Source organism: Carettochelys insculpta, chromosome 1 (genome assembly GCF_033958435.1).
Source record: "Carettochelys insculpta isolate YL-2023 chromosome 1, ASM3395843v1, whole genome shotgun sequence".
Classification (NCBI taxonomy): domain Eukaryota; kingdom Metazoa; phylum Chordata; order Testudines; family Carettochelyidae; genus Carettochelys; species Carettochelys insculpta.
This window is the reverse complement of record NC_134137.1, coordinates 155,810,660-155,826,767: the sequence shown is the minus strand read 5'-3', so window position 1 is coordinate 155,826,767 and position 16,108 is coordinate 155,810,660.

Here is a 16,108-nt window from a genome sequence, read left to right as displayed (position 1 = left end):
GAGCACAAAATCTCCAATTGTAACATACAATATTAGAGTGGGATAAAATTGGTTTTGGAGTGGTATATGGTAAATTTGAGTGTAAAATGAATGGCAAGTCATAAGATGTAAGTAGTTCATTGGGAATGAAACTGCCAGTTCAATGTTAAAAGTTAAATGCACAGCACTATTTTCATTTGAAACTGAGACTGCATTTGCTGGTTAAATGTAGATGCTTGTTAATGGCTCACAAGACCAATAGGATTTAAACCTCAGACCAGTGATTGGCTATTTTAAATGGATTATTGCTGGTTTGGTGGAGGGAATTTGAGAAGAGAGGTTGCAGAATTTAAAGCAAAGTGATTTATGGTATATTTACGGTATATGGATATAAATTTGTACAACTTGTCTCCCTCCCCACAACATCTTCCTCTGAGTGGAAATGTTTCTTTTACATGTTACTAGGAGAAGGCAGCTGGCACTTGTAGCTGGCCTTTCATGTCTCACAGGGCCAGCAGCAAGATGTTGTCCTGTGCAGTAACTGGCTTTTCCTATTTATCTGTAGGCCTCTTGCAGTTAGTGTGCAGCTTGGAGTCATTCATTGTTACTACCTGTTCTACAACACAATTACACAACAGCCACTACCCAGTATGGCCTCTCCTGCTGGTGTTCTGTGGGTGTGGTTTTCATTTTGTACATTTTGCTGTGATTTTTCTGGGGCTCAGCAGAGCTGAGAGCCTTGTCGAGACCCTGAGCAAGTGGGGAGGAGGAGGTGGGAGCCCTGCTCCATGCCTCTGTGCATCATGGCTACTGGAAATTGTCCATCAGCTGCAGCCTTCATCCACCTTCAGAGCCCAGGGCTCCAAGAGGCAGGCCTCATCTTGGTCCAGCCCAGAGATTGAGGCCTTCCTGTGTCTCTGGGCCAAGGAGGAAACCCTCTGGTTGATGTACTTGGCCATGCTGTGCTCCAGGTATGGATCGGGATGTGGGTCCCATCGATGGCCCTGATGTAGTTTGGGAAACCCAGGCCAGTGAATCCAGCTATGACCTGGTCAAGGTCTCCCAGACAGATGACCCTCCGCAGCTAGATCACACATGGAGGGATTGAACACACACAACAGGGACTGAGGGAAGGAGTACCTGGGCCGTTGGTGAGGCTGCCCCCACTGGCAGCAGGGCTGTCCATGGGTGGGACTTTTCCCCACACCAACCTCACCTCTCACACCTCCTGACCCTGCTCCCTGAGGGTCCCCCTTTTGCGGGATGCCCTCCCCCCACATGAAAGACCACTGCCTGAGGGTGTGTTACCTCCATGAGCAGGGCCCTGTTGGTGGACTTCCCCATACTAAACTGATTACCCACTGACTGGTAGCCGTTGATGGGGGAGTCGAGCTTCCAGAGGGTGATTGTGACCTGCTTCTCCATAGGGATGGCGGGCCGCAGCTGGGTGTTGTGTCTCTGAAGGGTAGGGGCGAGCCGGGTGCAGAGCTCCAGAAAGGTGTCCTTCCACATGTGGAAGTTTTGGATCCACTGCTGGTCAACCCACTGTTCCACGACCATGTGGTCCCACCAGTCTGAACTGGTGTGGTGCCTCCAGAGCCACACTGGAGGGTGGGTGGGTGCAGATGTGCAAGTCCTGCAGCTAGGGGGCTGGCCCTGAAGGTGCTCTTGGGGTCACCCTTGGTGAGGAACAGGAGGGCAGCTGCCAGAAAGTTCAGCCACAGCCACAGCTTGTCCATGTGGGGCCATCACAAACACAGGGGCAGCTCTGACAGCATGGCATCCAGGGATTGGCTGTGTCACCTCCAAATGCAGGGCAAGCACAGTGGGCACAGTGAGAGCTCTGCTGTCACTCACAGGGGTAGACGAGCCTGCAGCAGGATCAGGTCCCTTTAAGCACCTGTCTCCACAGGGCTCCGGCACCAGCTCCTAGAAGTAATAGGCGACCATCAAACCTGGCTGACGCGGTTCCAGGTGGCAGTTTTGTCGAGAGAGCGTCCAGGCTGTCTGGCTGCTCTCTGTTGACTGGGTGGATTGCTCTTTCCATGAGCCTTGCTGTCTGGCCACTCCCTGTCAACACAGCAGATCACTCTTTCAATGCACCTTGCTCATGGGACACGCTCTGTCGACAGAAGTTTTGCTTCAAGATATCGTCCAACATAAACTTCTGCTGACAAAACCCTGCAGTCTACACATAGCCTTTGTCCGTAGCCTTGCTCTTGACCATTCTTCCATGGGTGACCCTAAGGGAGTCCTAGACTCTAGGCAGCATCGCTCTCAGGATCATTCAAAAATGCAACCCTCTCTATGGTGATCCATGGAGATGATTAATTGCAACACAGTGGGCAAGGCTGTGGAAAAAGCAGGCCCATAGCATTTAACAGCCAGGGGCTAGCTTTATCCCTCAAGCAATTCTCTTGACTTGAGTGGAGTTACGCAGGGAGCAATGTAGCCCATTATTTTATAGAATATTTATTGTTGGTATTCTCTTTGTAATTTGTAACGGCTTATGATTGATCAGAAAATGCCTTCTACTGTGCTTACCATATGACAGTCTGGTTCTTTCCTGAAAATTTATGAAGAAGTTAAACCCGCAGAGAGTTTTACTGCACATTGGCCTTTAATTCATTATAAGATTATCCCCTGAAGATTCTATGCTAAATATTGGACAGTGTGTAGATCTTATGTTCATATTTTAGTATAACAAGCTTAGAATTCAGTAAGAGAATTGAGGGCTGAGGGACCCGCGGGGTAACTTACAGAACTTCCCAATTTCAGGGTGCTCAGATTCTGTAGTTATCTGCATAGCATAAGATCCTGAAACAGTAAATGCACTATTTATAAGATCAGTCATACTGTGTCAGACCAATGGTCTGTCTCAGAGGTTCTCAGCCAGGAGTATGTGAGCTCTTCCAGAGGTTACATTAGCTGAGTGTTTCTCAACCTTTTTATGAAAACAATAGGACTTATTTTATGTCCATCTTTGTTTTATTTATCCTTTTTGCACAACCATAGAAGAGAGAGGAGAGGGAAGAGAGCTGTACTATGGCAAATTTATTGCCTGTAGGCAATTTCTTCTAACCAACCAGTTATGATTAAGTTAAACAAATGTGTTGGAATGGTAGAAAAAATTTAATGTGTTTGAAAATTGTAGGTATTTGAAATGCGGTACTTTGTAAAAAAGATTGAGAAACATGGGTCTATCTAACCTAGTATTCCTGTCTTTTGACCTTGGCCAGTGCCAGATGATGTAGAGAGAATGAACAGACCAGGACACTTCCAGATGATCCATGTTGTGGACTGTTGTGGAATCTCAGCTTCTGGCAGTCAGAATTTTAGGGATGCTTGGAACATTGGATTGTGTCCATGACCATCTTGGTTAATAGCTGTTGATGGATCTGTCCTCCATTAACACATTTAATTCTTTTTTTAATGCAGTTATACTCCTGGTCTTCAGTATCTTTCGTCAGTGAGCTCCAGAGGTTGATTGTGTCACCAAAAAGATTTCTCCTTGCATCTTCTGTAGTGAAGAAAGATGTAAAGAATTCATTTAGCTTCTTGGCAACCATCTCATCTTGATAATCTAGAGGGCCCCCCCCAGTTATTTGATATGCTTCATGCTTCTGATGTACTAAAAACAATTGTTTTTATTTTTGCGTCCTTAGCTAATTGGAGTCTTTCTTGACCCTCATTATATTTGTCTTGCCACAGTTCATGTTTCTTTCTATTTTCCTCACCAATATTTGACTTCCAGTTACTAAAAGATGCCTCTTTGACTCTAGCCACCTCTTTTACTGCATTATTTAGCTATGGTGGCCTTTTTGTGGTCTTACTTTTTTTATTGGGGGCATACATTTAGTTTGAGCTGCTATTATGACATTTAAATAGTTTTCCTGCAGATCTCAGGCATGTCACCTTTGTGACTATTCCTTTTAAGTTTCATGTAAACAAGCTTTGTCATTTTTGTGTTGTTCCTCTTCTTGAAGTTAAATGCTATTGTCGTCGTGTATATCTTTGGTATATTTGCCTCTACAAGAATGTTAACTTTAATTACATTATGGTTACTGTGACTAAACATTTCATCTATGTGTAGCCCATGGACCAGATCCTGTTCTCCTTTAGGACTAAATTAAGGGTTGTCTCTCCCCTTGTAGGTCCAGGACAACCTGCTCCAGAAAGCAGTCATTTATGGTGTCTAGAAATTTTATCTCTGAATCCTTTCCTGAGGTGACATGTATGCAGACAATCTGAGCATAGCTGAAACCCCCAATTATCATTGTGTTTTCTGACTTTGTAGCCTCTTAAATATCCTTAGGCATTTCATAGCCACCATCATCATCCTGGTCAGGTGGACAATATTATATTCCCTGTAATATATTTTTATTGCTCAAGCATGGAAATTTCATGCAGAGTTCCAATATATTTGGTGGGATTCCCCAGCTGCACAGAAGTGGGCTCTGGATGCTCCTCCAGCAGTGGTGGCTCCTTTGGTGAATTGTGGGCATTTTTTGTTGGCTGGAGGGACTGGGGCTAGGAGAGCCTGGCAGGGATGGGTGGGCAGTAAACCCTCTGTTTAATGGATTTTTGGCTTTAATGGACACCCCTCCTCACCATTAGTCCATTAAATTGAGGGTTTATTGTATTTTCATTAAAAATGAACCCCTATGAAGAATCGTCAGACTTGAGTTCTGGCACCATTTTCTAGAAAAAAAGCACTGCACTCTAGTGCACCATCTTAGTACTTAGACTTCTTGCATTTGCATACAAGGACTTGTACGTTTAGTCACTATTCAATTGCTTGTCTTTGTGACTATGTTTAAAGGAAGTTCTTTTGCATTTGATTGTTCCTCAACAACTCCCTTCCACTGCCTCATCATTCCCAACCTCAGTGCTACAGGGAGTTCGGCCACTACTGCCTTCTCAGCCCCCGAAGCCCCTCCTGGAGCCTGGTTTGTCTCCTACCCCCATTTCAAGCCATTGCCTTCAAATGGGGATCTCCGCTAACTGGCTTCAACATACGGGCCCCAGTTAGCACCCCCAGTTCATATCTTCCAAAGTGCAGATTTCTGTTCTGGACATTATAATGTGGATCAAACAAACAAACAAGCCTCTTAAATACAATTTAGATCAGTACTGCAATCTGACAGCTACAGGCGAGCATAGTGGTGTAACAGATACAGATTAGATTAGCCCTTGTTAAAATTCTTTGCAGAGAAGTGGATATAAGCCAAGAGTCCATTTATAGTGTGGTCTCCTTGGCATAAAGTACAAACCAAAAGGGATGCAGAATTGAGTATGTGTTTGGAATACTTCAGAGAATTCTTACATTGCACACACAGCCTGAAGAGTAGTAGGTTGATAACATGTAGTTGTGCAGGCTTGTTGTCTTCCTGATATAATAACTTGACCCAATGGCTGGTGTTGAAGCTAAATAAACAGACTGGAAATAAGGTGTAAATTTTTAACAGCGATGATAATTAACTAGGGAAATGACTTATGGTAGATTTTCCATCACTTAACTTTTTAATCTAAATGAGTTTTTCCCCCTTAAAATATGCTCTTGAAATTATTTTGGGGAAGTTCCATGGCTAGTGTTAGGCAGGTGATAAGATTAAATTATCACAATGCTCCCTTCTGAACTTGGAGTCTGTGAATCAATGGGAAGGCTGAAATGAGAGTATCTAGGCAACACCGTAAAATACTAGCAGTTTCTGAAGCTGACTTAGAGTACTGAAGACAGCAAGAATCCAGAAGCCCATCATTTTCACACAGTTGCATGGCTAAGGCCCTGGGTCAGCTGAACACTTATTCATGTTTAAGTTAAGCACGTGCTTAAGTGCATTCCTGAACTGCAGCTTAAATGAACAAGTGACAGAAATGTTCATGTTTCTTATAGAACCCATAAAGGAATCATTGATAGTAACTTCATGTTCTATAACCAGTTTTTACTCTCCATGGTTCAGGAACAGCTGATCTGTCTGTGCCTGATCATTTACATTTAAAAAAGGGAAGTGCTACAACATGAATGGAGGCATTCTGCCTATCTCACCTCTCTTCTGTACACCTACTGACAACAAACATCGACAACTTGAACTTTTGCATCTAAGTTTTTTCAGGTGACTTTATTTTGAGTACCCATCTTGAGACATCTGTGACCTGCTTTTCTAAAGACCTGAGCAACTACAGATCCCATTGACCTCAAATAGACTTGTGAGTGAATGACATCTGTGAAAAATCAATTCCTAGCAGTTTCAGCTAGGGCATCAAAAATGAGGCACCTGAAATTAGAGAACATATTTGAAATATTTAATATTTGAATTCTGAATATTAAGTGCCAGCTGTGCTTTTTTGTCCTCTTCTCATGAAATTTTTTTCTCAAATATTTTTCTCAATTACATTATTTTAGAAATTAAAACTATTATGTAGATGTTATTTAGCTACTCACACACTGGCTGGGAGTGATCAGTTAATAGAAGTAAGTATAATGACAGCATTACACTAGCAGTAGTAGGTATTGCTGAGATGGCTGCTCCATTCTAATTAATTAATCTGTTTGTCTAGCAAGTATTTATGGTGTGCTCATAAAAGTGGTGTCAGGAGTTATGCATGTGTGTCCATGCCTAACGAAAATATATGTGACCTGGGGACTTAACGTGATCAGGGAATTTAGATGCAGTCAGGTTAGATAGTATCTGACAGCGTATTTTGAATGAAAATGGCATCTGAATGTTAGACTTACGCATCTAACTGGCTCTTTAGGAGCCTCAGTCTCCCTTGTGAATCCTATCCCAGGTTAAAAAATCATAACACAAGCAAGTAGTGTGCATATATAGACTTATAGAATACTAGAACTGGAAGGGACCTTAAGAGGTCATCAAGTCCAATACTGGCCCTCACAGCAGGACTAGCCACCATCTATATCACCCCATTAGGTATTTATCTAATCTGTTCTTAAAGATCTCCAATAATAGACATTCTACAACCATCCTAGGCAAATTATTTCAGTGCTTAGCCACCCTGATAGGAAATTTTTCCAAATGTCCAGCCTAAACCTTTCTTGTTGCAATTTAAGCCCTTTGGTTCTTGTCCTATTTTCAGAGGCTAAGGAGAATATTTTTTCTCCTTCTCCCTTGTAACACCCATATAGGTGCTTGAAAGTTGCTGTTATGTCCCCTCTCAGCCTTCTCTTTTCCAAACTAAAGAAGCCAAATTCTTTTAGTCTTCTCTCATAAGTCATATCTTCTAGACATTTAATCATTTTAGTTGCTCTTCTCTGGACCCTCTTCAATGTCTCCACATCATTCCTAAAATGTGATGCCCAGAACTGGACACAGTACTCCAGTTGAGGCTTATTCAGTGCAGGGTAGAACAGAAGAATTATTTTTTGCGTCTTGCTCACAACACTCCTGTTGATGCATCCCAGAATCATGTTTGCGTTTTTTGCAACACTGTTGCACTGTTGACTCAGACTCAGCTTGTGGGCCACTATGACCCCCTAGGTCACTTTCTACAGTACCATTGGGTGGGAATGGTGTGGAAGTGGCAGGGAAACAAAGCTAAAGGGAAAACCAGTTTATATGGAACCAGCAAAAGTTTACAGGGCTTTTTTGTTTCTGTTTCTGGTAATTTCCTAGGGTCTCCATGTGCTATACAAACCTTAATTAAATCTCCATCTTCCAATAAATTAAAAAAAATTGTGTATCTTTTAGAGATTGTCAGATTGAGACATTGAAAGGTCAGGAATGGGACCTTCCAATTCATCTAAGAGAGTTTGGAAGCACAAGTCCCAGTAATTTTTAAATGGAATTTCTGCTCCTAGGTGAACTGTGCAACTTCTGAAAATCCCACTCATAAGTGATCTGTTGTAAGCCACATGCTGAGTTGTTGGCAAAAGCACAGATAGGATCTGGGCCCAGATGTGTGCTTTTATCATTGGATTGCACTTCTTTCTTGAGCAGTGAGTTACCAATTTAGATATTCATTGCTAAATTTAATGTTTATATTGTAATCATGCCCCTCTCTTTAGGCAATCTGATCTCTATGGCAACAATTCAAGACTGCTCACTGTGCAGAATTAAAACAACTGTATACAAAAAATGGAAGACACAACCTTCCTTTATAAAAAAACAAGCAACTCCCCGATCAAACACACACTAATTAAAAATTATGCGAGAAAAACATGTTGCTCACAATCACCAATTATTGCATGCATATTTTTATGCTGCAGAAAATCTGTCTGCTGTTTTAATTATTGTATACACTAAGATTTCCTACATAGATATACTGTGAGTGAATAGTTTTTCTTGAGTGTTTTATACTAGAAGTTTGGGACACATTTTATACTGTTGCTCATGACAAAAATTCTAGTTACTATTGGGCCAGGAAATCAGAATACTAGGGATTGTATAGTTTCTTCAGGAAAGTATGGAAAAAAACAGCATCATGAAATGTATGAAGGGGAATCTGGTGATTTTTTTTTTTAGCAGTGTATGGAAGTGAGTCATGGGAAGTCAATATTACCGAAAAGGAAAATGAAGCTTTTGAACTGCTGTGCTAGAAAAAAACTCTGGTGTATCTTCTGGATAGGAAAAAATAACACATGCATGTGTTAGAAATATTAGAGGAAAGCAGACCCTAATGTCATATGAACAGATTCAAACACATACTTTCATTCCATTAGACATAGAGTTGGAAATAACTTGGAGAAAGCTATTCTGGAAGGAATTGTGGCTGCTTCTTGTAATAAGGGATTACCCACGAGGAACAGGATAAATGGGGTATTACAGATCACTGGAAGGCCAGCCACTAAATGCTTGAGGTTAGTGGTGGATCGAAGGCTTCAGAAAATTCTCCTATGATGGTCACTGATTGGCTACGTCTACACGTGCCCCAAACTTCGAAATGGCCATGTGAATGGCCATTTTGAAGTTTACTAATGAAGCGCTGAAATGCATATTCCCATGAGCTGATGGGAATAAGGGGACTTCGAAGTAGGTGGGGTCCTTTCGAAAAGGAGCCCCGTCTGGACGAGACGCGTGGTGGCAAGCCGCGTCAATTTCGAAGCGCCGCTGCCGCCCACATGCTAATGAAGCGCTGAATATGCATTTCAGCGCTTCATTAGTAAACTTTGAAATGGCCATTTGCGTGGCCATTTCGAAGTTTGGGGCACGTGTAGACACGGACATTGTTAGACATGAATATTAGTTTGGTGGAGAGTAAAAGAAACAGCAGTTTTGATCAGTGGCATGGTACTGCTTTCATTCACATCTCTTAAGTTTAAGGCCTGACCCTTGCAAATACTGTACGTATGTGTACAGACTTTATATGTTGAGTAGTTTTGTTGAATACAGTGGGCTTGAAATGTGTGTGTATGTTTTAGAGGTGGGGCTTGAGCATGGGGCCTTTTTACAGGAGGCTGTAAATAAATGATCATAATATATGTGATGTAGCTAGTTGAACTCATTTTGCATGCCTTCAGGACGGCAGGTGGAAACATCGATAACATTCATTTTTTTCTAGATCTCAGCTGACAAAACCCCAATTACTTCATAGTTTCTTGATCCATTACCCTTTCATAGTTCTTAATAAGCTTTAATTTTGAGAGTGAATGTTTAAGCTTAGAAATGTCACAGGGGGAGTTAGAATGAAACATGCTGTGCAGACTCCTGGGATACTTGGCAATGAAGTACTGTTTTCAATAATCAATAAGACAGCCAAGTGAGTCTCTGGCATGGAGTTTCTTGGATATCTGCCTTCAGCCAACCAAAGCTAAAATTCATCTCGGAGAAATTTTATTTTCAATGTCTTTGCCACTTAGAAGTATTGTTTTGTTTTGTTGGTTGCAACTGAAAGCAAGTTTGCTTGTGCCATGCCATGCCAAATGCCATGCCAAATGTTCAAACTACTAACAGTTAAAAAAGCTGAATACTGATGCTCAGATTTCCGTAGAAAATTATTCACTTTATATATTTTGGAGTCAGTTAAACATAGCTCATCAATGTGAGGTTTTTCTGATATTGGTTTTCACTGAATTTGGCTGCAATGTCTCATATTGTTGCAAGACAACACCTATCAGCATCTTTAAGTTCATGTTGACACAACTTTTAAAATTTAGTTAGTATTCCAAAGAAGCAATGATTCTTTTGTGAGAGCCAGTTGCTTTGTGTTGCAGAGTTTTAAGTACCACATTGGCTGTCTCCAGGGTCTTCATTTACAGTGCAGGAAGGAACAAAAAGTTGGTTTTGTGTTTCTTTAGTACCAAAACTTTATGGTATTTTTCTGTGGTCAGGGTTGATTAAGGCATAATGTGGTCCAGATCTATCAAACGTTCAGCCTTTCTCTCTCCAAATAAATATCAGAGAGGTAGCCATGTTAGTCTGCAGTTTCGAGAACAACAAGAAGTCTTGTGGCACCTTATAGATTAACAGATATTTTGGAGCATAAGCTTTTGTGGGCAAAGAGTCATGCACCTGATGAAGCGGGTCTTTGCCCACCAAAGCTCATGCTCCAAAATATCTGTTAGTCTATAAGGTGCCACAAGACTTCTTGTTGTTCTCCAATAAAGTTTGCATACCACAGTCTGGTAACCAGTTATCAAAATAACCCTGGAAATCTCCACCAACCACAAACTAGGGTAGTAGAAAATAGATCATGTGGATCCACCCAGTCTGCCATGCCCCCTTATGTAATCTCAGATGGGTTTATGTATTTCCTGAATGTATTCACAGAACTTCTTTGCATTCATTATTAGAGGAAAGCCCTGGAGCAAAATGCTGATCCAAATGTACCCCATCCTCTTTGTAACAACAGCAACCTGTCCCTTTGCCACATGTATAAGAACAATATCTACATATTCCATTCTTGCAAATCACACACCTCCCACACAACCATCTGTTCCATTTCCTGATGCTTTCTATATTTTGTATCATTTGGCATTAAATCCTAGAGAAAATAGTTTTTTGTTTCCCTGACTGCTGTTCTCACTGTCTACTAAACAAACAAACAGCATAAAATTGCAGCTTGGTAATCAGTATATGCAAAAATGGTAGCCTTTCCCTGTTTCTTAACAAAAATATAATAGCCGGCAGCAGGAGTGAGTTCTCTTATTACTAAGACCTCATGATTTTTCCTATAAAATATTATCCCACAAAATATTCCCGTGAACAAAGCAGATTTTGTGCTTCATTGTTCTTGCTTACTCATTTGTGCTTATTTCCTTGATGTATTTTCTAATTTATTTGGATCCTTGATTTAGCCAAGAGGTGTAATATCTCCAGTAGCCAGAAAGCTCCCTATTTGTTACACAGCTGAAGAGGCATAAGTGCACTCACATTAAGAGTTTCATCTAATTCCACTGAATTTCTTGCTCACTAGGCTGCTTTTCAGATCTGCCTCTTTCTCAGTGGGAATAGGAACAACTTCTTGTTTTGCAGTAAATGCTCAATGTCTTTTCCCCAAACCATGTCCCTTTTTTGGAGCTTAACCATGACAACTGCAGTGGGCATATGGACCTGAGGCTCTACACAACCAGAGGGTCAGCAGAATACTAATGCAGTGGATTCCTACTGGCAGTATCTCAAACATCTCTGCCAGCAACAGAGATCACTTTCTTCAAATCTGTACTTTCTGCTCCTCCACCATTAATTAATAGACCTATTTTGTTGACATTTATTGTGCCTGCTTTCTCCCTCCTGAGCTTCTCTGCAATGTTATCTCCACAAATTGCCTCCTTTTACATGGTCTCCTCATCTCCTCCCAGGTCCATACTTTGCCCCAGTAACAAAAACCCCCTATGTTGAGCCCACTGAAATCAATCATAGAGCTCATGTCAGTGGGAGCATAGGTAATCACTGGAATACAGGGACTGGAACCATGTCTAGGTAAATGACCTAACCACTGGGCCAGAGGTGATTCTCGCATACCGACTCAATGAATATTTAATTATGTATAGGCAGTGAAATTGCTCCAACAAAAGAGGCTGAGAAAGACAAACCTGAGAATACCTCCTAGAGCAGTGGTTACTGAGCAGGGGAAGGGGTCAGAGAATCCAGGATCTAATCCCGTCTCCATACCAGGCAGAGAAGGCAACCTGTCTCATGTCTTCTGGCTCTCGGGTGAGTACCCTAACCACTGTTACTGGTTAGAGGTGGGGGGGGAAGCAAGAGGAGGGATGCACCACCATCTGCTTTTCTATGGCATTCACCTGGGTGTAGACATACTCAAATCATGTTTACCAGAGCAGGACCAAAAGGCAAGATAAGTGGTGGAATGCCTAGTTTGTGGAATACCTAGTTTGGGCACCAAAGGGCTATACTGAGTCAGGACAGAGGCAGCTGTGTGCATGCCCAGCTTCTAAAAGTTAGGTGCCTTGGGGGACATCAGGGGTGGAAATTTAGGTGCACAGGGGCTTTGGAAACAGTTTAAGTGATGGTTTTGTTAATCCCACTATCACCTAAATGCTCGATTCAGGTGCATAAAGTGGCAGGAGTCCAAGTCTCCTTCGCAAATCCCAGCCTAGATCTTCTTAAATTGTTGTGTAGTAGAAAAGGGCTCCTTTCAGGGTTACATCCTGTTGGTGTTACCTAATGCAAATAAGAAATTATCTAATTAATAACGAATTGCTGCCTTTAAACCTGCAGAACATGGAAAATGGGTTTGTTATCCATTGGCTGCTATCTGACTTGCACTGCACAGTGGTTAGCAAGGTATTTCTTTCTGAAATATTGCCCTTTTTATTAAGTTAAGATGACAAGCTGTAGCTTTTAATGGAATGTCATATTGATTGCATTAAAGTCTTTGAAATAATGGCCAGCATGGCTGCCAACAGGGTGGCATTATTAAAGGTGCCAAAACAGATCAAGCTCACATCTTTAAACTTTTTTCTTGTCCCACAGTATATTTTTCTTAGTTTGCATAAAGTTATTTTTTTTTAAAGTAACATGCTGGTTAGCTGGACTGCCTTTCAAGAGCTTCATGAAATATTCAAAACACAGATAAGTCAGGCTGGCTGGGAAAGAGCACACTTCTCTCCAAATGTAAGGGATATCTGTCTACTTGCAAGCATTTTATTACCCATTGCTGCATAGGGTGCAACAGACTGCATCCTATAGTGCAAAAATGTCCTTTGGAATGAATGGAAGCTCATGGGAATATCTCTGAAGACTTGCACTTCTTTAACATACTGAGTCTTGTGATGCTGACTTTCTTTTTCGGAGAATTTGGATACTATTTTATAACCACAAATAGCTCCATTTAGCATTACTTTTTAGCTAAGGTAAATACTGCTGACCATAGTTAAGTATTCATGCGTTTTTTCCCTAGCAATGCCTCTGTGAGAGAGAGCAGTGTTATTGTCATAATTTTACAGATAGGAACTTGAGACACAGAGGGCCAGGGCCAGAAATGTAACTGGGGCTTCTTACTTCTAATGATATGGATGGAAGTTAGGTATCTAATTACCTTTGAAGATCTGGCCAGAGAGACTGAATGACATGTCTAATTGCATAAAGGGCATGTAGAGCAGGGAACTGAGTCCTGATCTTCCAAATTCTTGACTAGCAGCCTAACCACTGGACTGTCATTCCTCTTTAACATACGTGCTTGTAGTAAGGGTTTAAACTGTTCAAGATAGTCAAGACAAAGGCAGACTCTGAAGAACTTCAAAAAGATCTCATCAAACGGAGTGATGGGGCAACAAAATGGCAAATGAAATTTAATGTGGATAAGTGTAAGGTGATGCACATTGGAAAAAATAACCCCATCTATACTTACAATATGATGAGGGCTAATTTAGCTATAACTAATCAGGAAAGAGATCTTGGAATTATTGTGGATAGTTCCTTGAAAACACCCATGCAGTATGCAGAGGCAGTCAAAAAGGCAAATAAGATGTTAGGTATTATTAAAAAAGGGATAGAAAATAAGACAAGGAGTATCTTACTGCCCCTATATAAATCTATGGTACGCCCACATCTTGAATGATGTGTACAGATGTGGTCTCTTCACCTAAAGAAAGATATTCTGGCACTAGAAAAGGTTCAGAAAAGGGCAACTAAAATGATTAGGGGCTTGGAACAGGTCCCGTGTGAGAAGAGGCTGAAAAGATTGGGACTTTTCAGTTCAGAAAAGAGGAGACTGAAGAGGGGACGTGATAGAGGTATATAAAATTATGACAGGTGTGGAGAGGGTGAATAAGGAGAAGTTATTTACTTGTGCCCATAATACAAGAACTAGAGGACACCAAATGAAATTAATGAGTAGCAGGTTTAAAACCAGTAAAAGAAAGTTCTTCTTCACTCAGCGCATAGTTAATCTGAGGAACTCCTTGCCAGAGGAGACTGCGAAGGCTAGGACTATAGCAGAATTTAAGAAAGAGATAGATAAATTCATGGAGGTTAGGTCCATAAAAGGCTATCAGCCAAGGGTAGGAATGGTGTCCCTGGCCTCTGTCGGAGGCTGGAGATGGATGGCAGGAGACAAATTGCTTGATCATTGTCTTCGGTTCACCCCCTCTAGGGCACTTGGCACTGGCCACTGTCGGCAGACAGGCTACTGGGCTGGATGGACCTTTGCTCTGACCCAGTATGGCCGTTCTTATGTCTCAGCATTTAAAAGCATACACAAAACAACCTTCCCTCTTTTCCCTGGCCAGTCTGCCATAGCCAAACTCTTTGGAGAAGTCCATGAACCCAAAGCTCCAACCTGGTGTAGGTAAGTTGTGGGGAGGGAGAAAGGACTTTTGTCCGGGAAGTCCAGCTTTTGTCATTTCTTTAAAGTAAATATTGCAAAGAAATTAGTAGAAAATGTATTTAATTCACTTTTCATTGAGACATGATAAAAGAAGGTCTAAATCTCAATACAAATATAAATATTTACAAAGATGTTGCCCCAAACTTTCAGAAATGACAAGTGATTTTGGTTGTGCAACTTGTGACCTGTTAGAGGGGCCTGATTTTTCAGAGGCTGTGAGTGCAGCACTTTCTGCATGTCAGGCCCATTTAAGATGCCTCAAGATTTGAACTTACACAGTTCAAATCAGTGTTTTTTAACTTTTGGGCCCAGTTTGAGTGGATCTAGTTAATCCTCCGATTATAATTTGGTTAACCCTTTATAATCCAGAAATCTCTCTTTTGGCAACATCCATAATCCAGCATAATTTTAATTAGCCAGACCACCACTTATCATGGGTGTGGCCAAGTTTCCCATGGTCCCATAAAGTTTGTTTACAGCAACCAGTCCTGTCTGTCAGTGCTCTGTGCTGTTATTTAGCTGTAATTTACCTCTAAATGTCTTCTAAGAGCCCAGTAAGCTGTGCAAGTGTTGGTAATGCACTAGACAATAGTGACCTCCTGTGATCTGGGAGATTTTCTCGTTCAGGTCCTGGGGGTTCTGGACTACAGAGGTTCAACCTGTACTCATTTGATCACTCTTTGAAATAATCTCATATAGACGTGTGTCCACTTGAGCTTTAAATCTCTCTAGTGGTAGTGGTCCACAAGGTCCCTTTTCAGCTAGTTTCCTTGCCTAACTTTTAGAATTGTTCCAAGCATTCAATCCACTTTCATTCAGTATTGAAAGTTCATTTTCTGGTCCAGCTGGCCCATGAAGTCAATCTACACTAGCCCTTTGTTAAATTGTCAGTGAACATCATTCATGCTTTCTCCCATTATGAAGCTCCCTGTAAACCTCTGCAAAACTAATTATTCCCCTTCAGATCTCTCCTTAAAACTTTCCTCTGCCATGAAGCCTAAAACACTTAACAGTAGTTATGCTTCTGGCATACTGAGTCCATAGCCTCTCATCCTGATCACTGTTGTCTCATTGTATCCTTGTACCCCCTAGCCAATCTGTCTGTATCCAGCTGAGTTTACGACTGTAAGTACTTGAGGCAGAAACTAGGGTGACCAGATGTCACAATTTTATGGAATAGCTCTGATATTTGAGGGCTTGTCTTCTATAACAGCCTTTTATCCACCCACCCCCAGGCTGGTTTTTTTCATACTTGCTATCTAGTCACCCTTGCAAAACTATCTTTTTGTTCTGTGTTTGTATGGTGCACAGTGGGGTCTCTGTCCATGACTAGAGTTCCTAAACTGTGTAAGATAGATATATATTTTTTCTGAGGTAATAA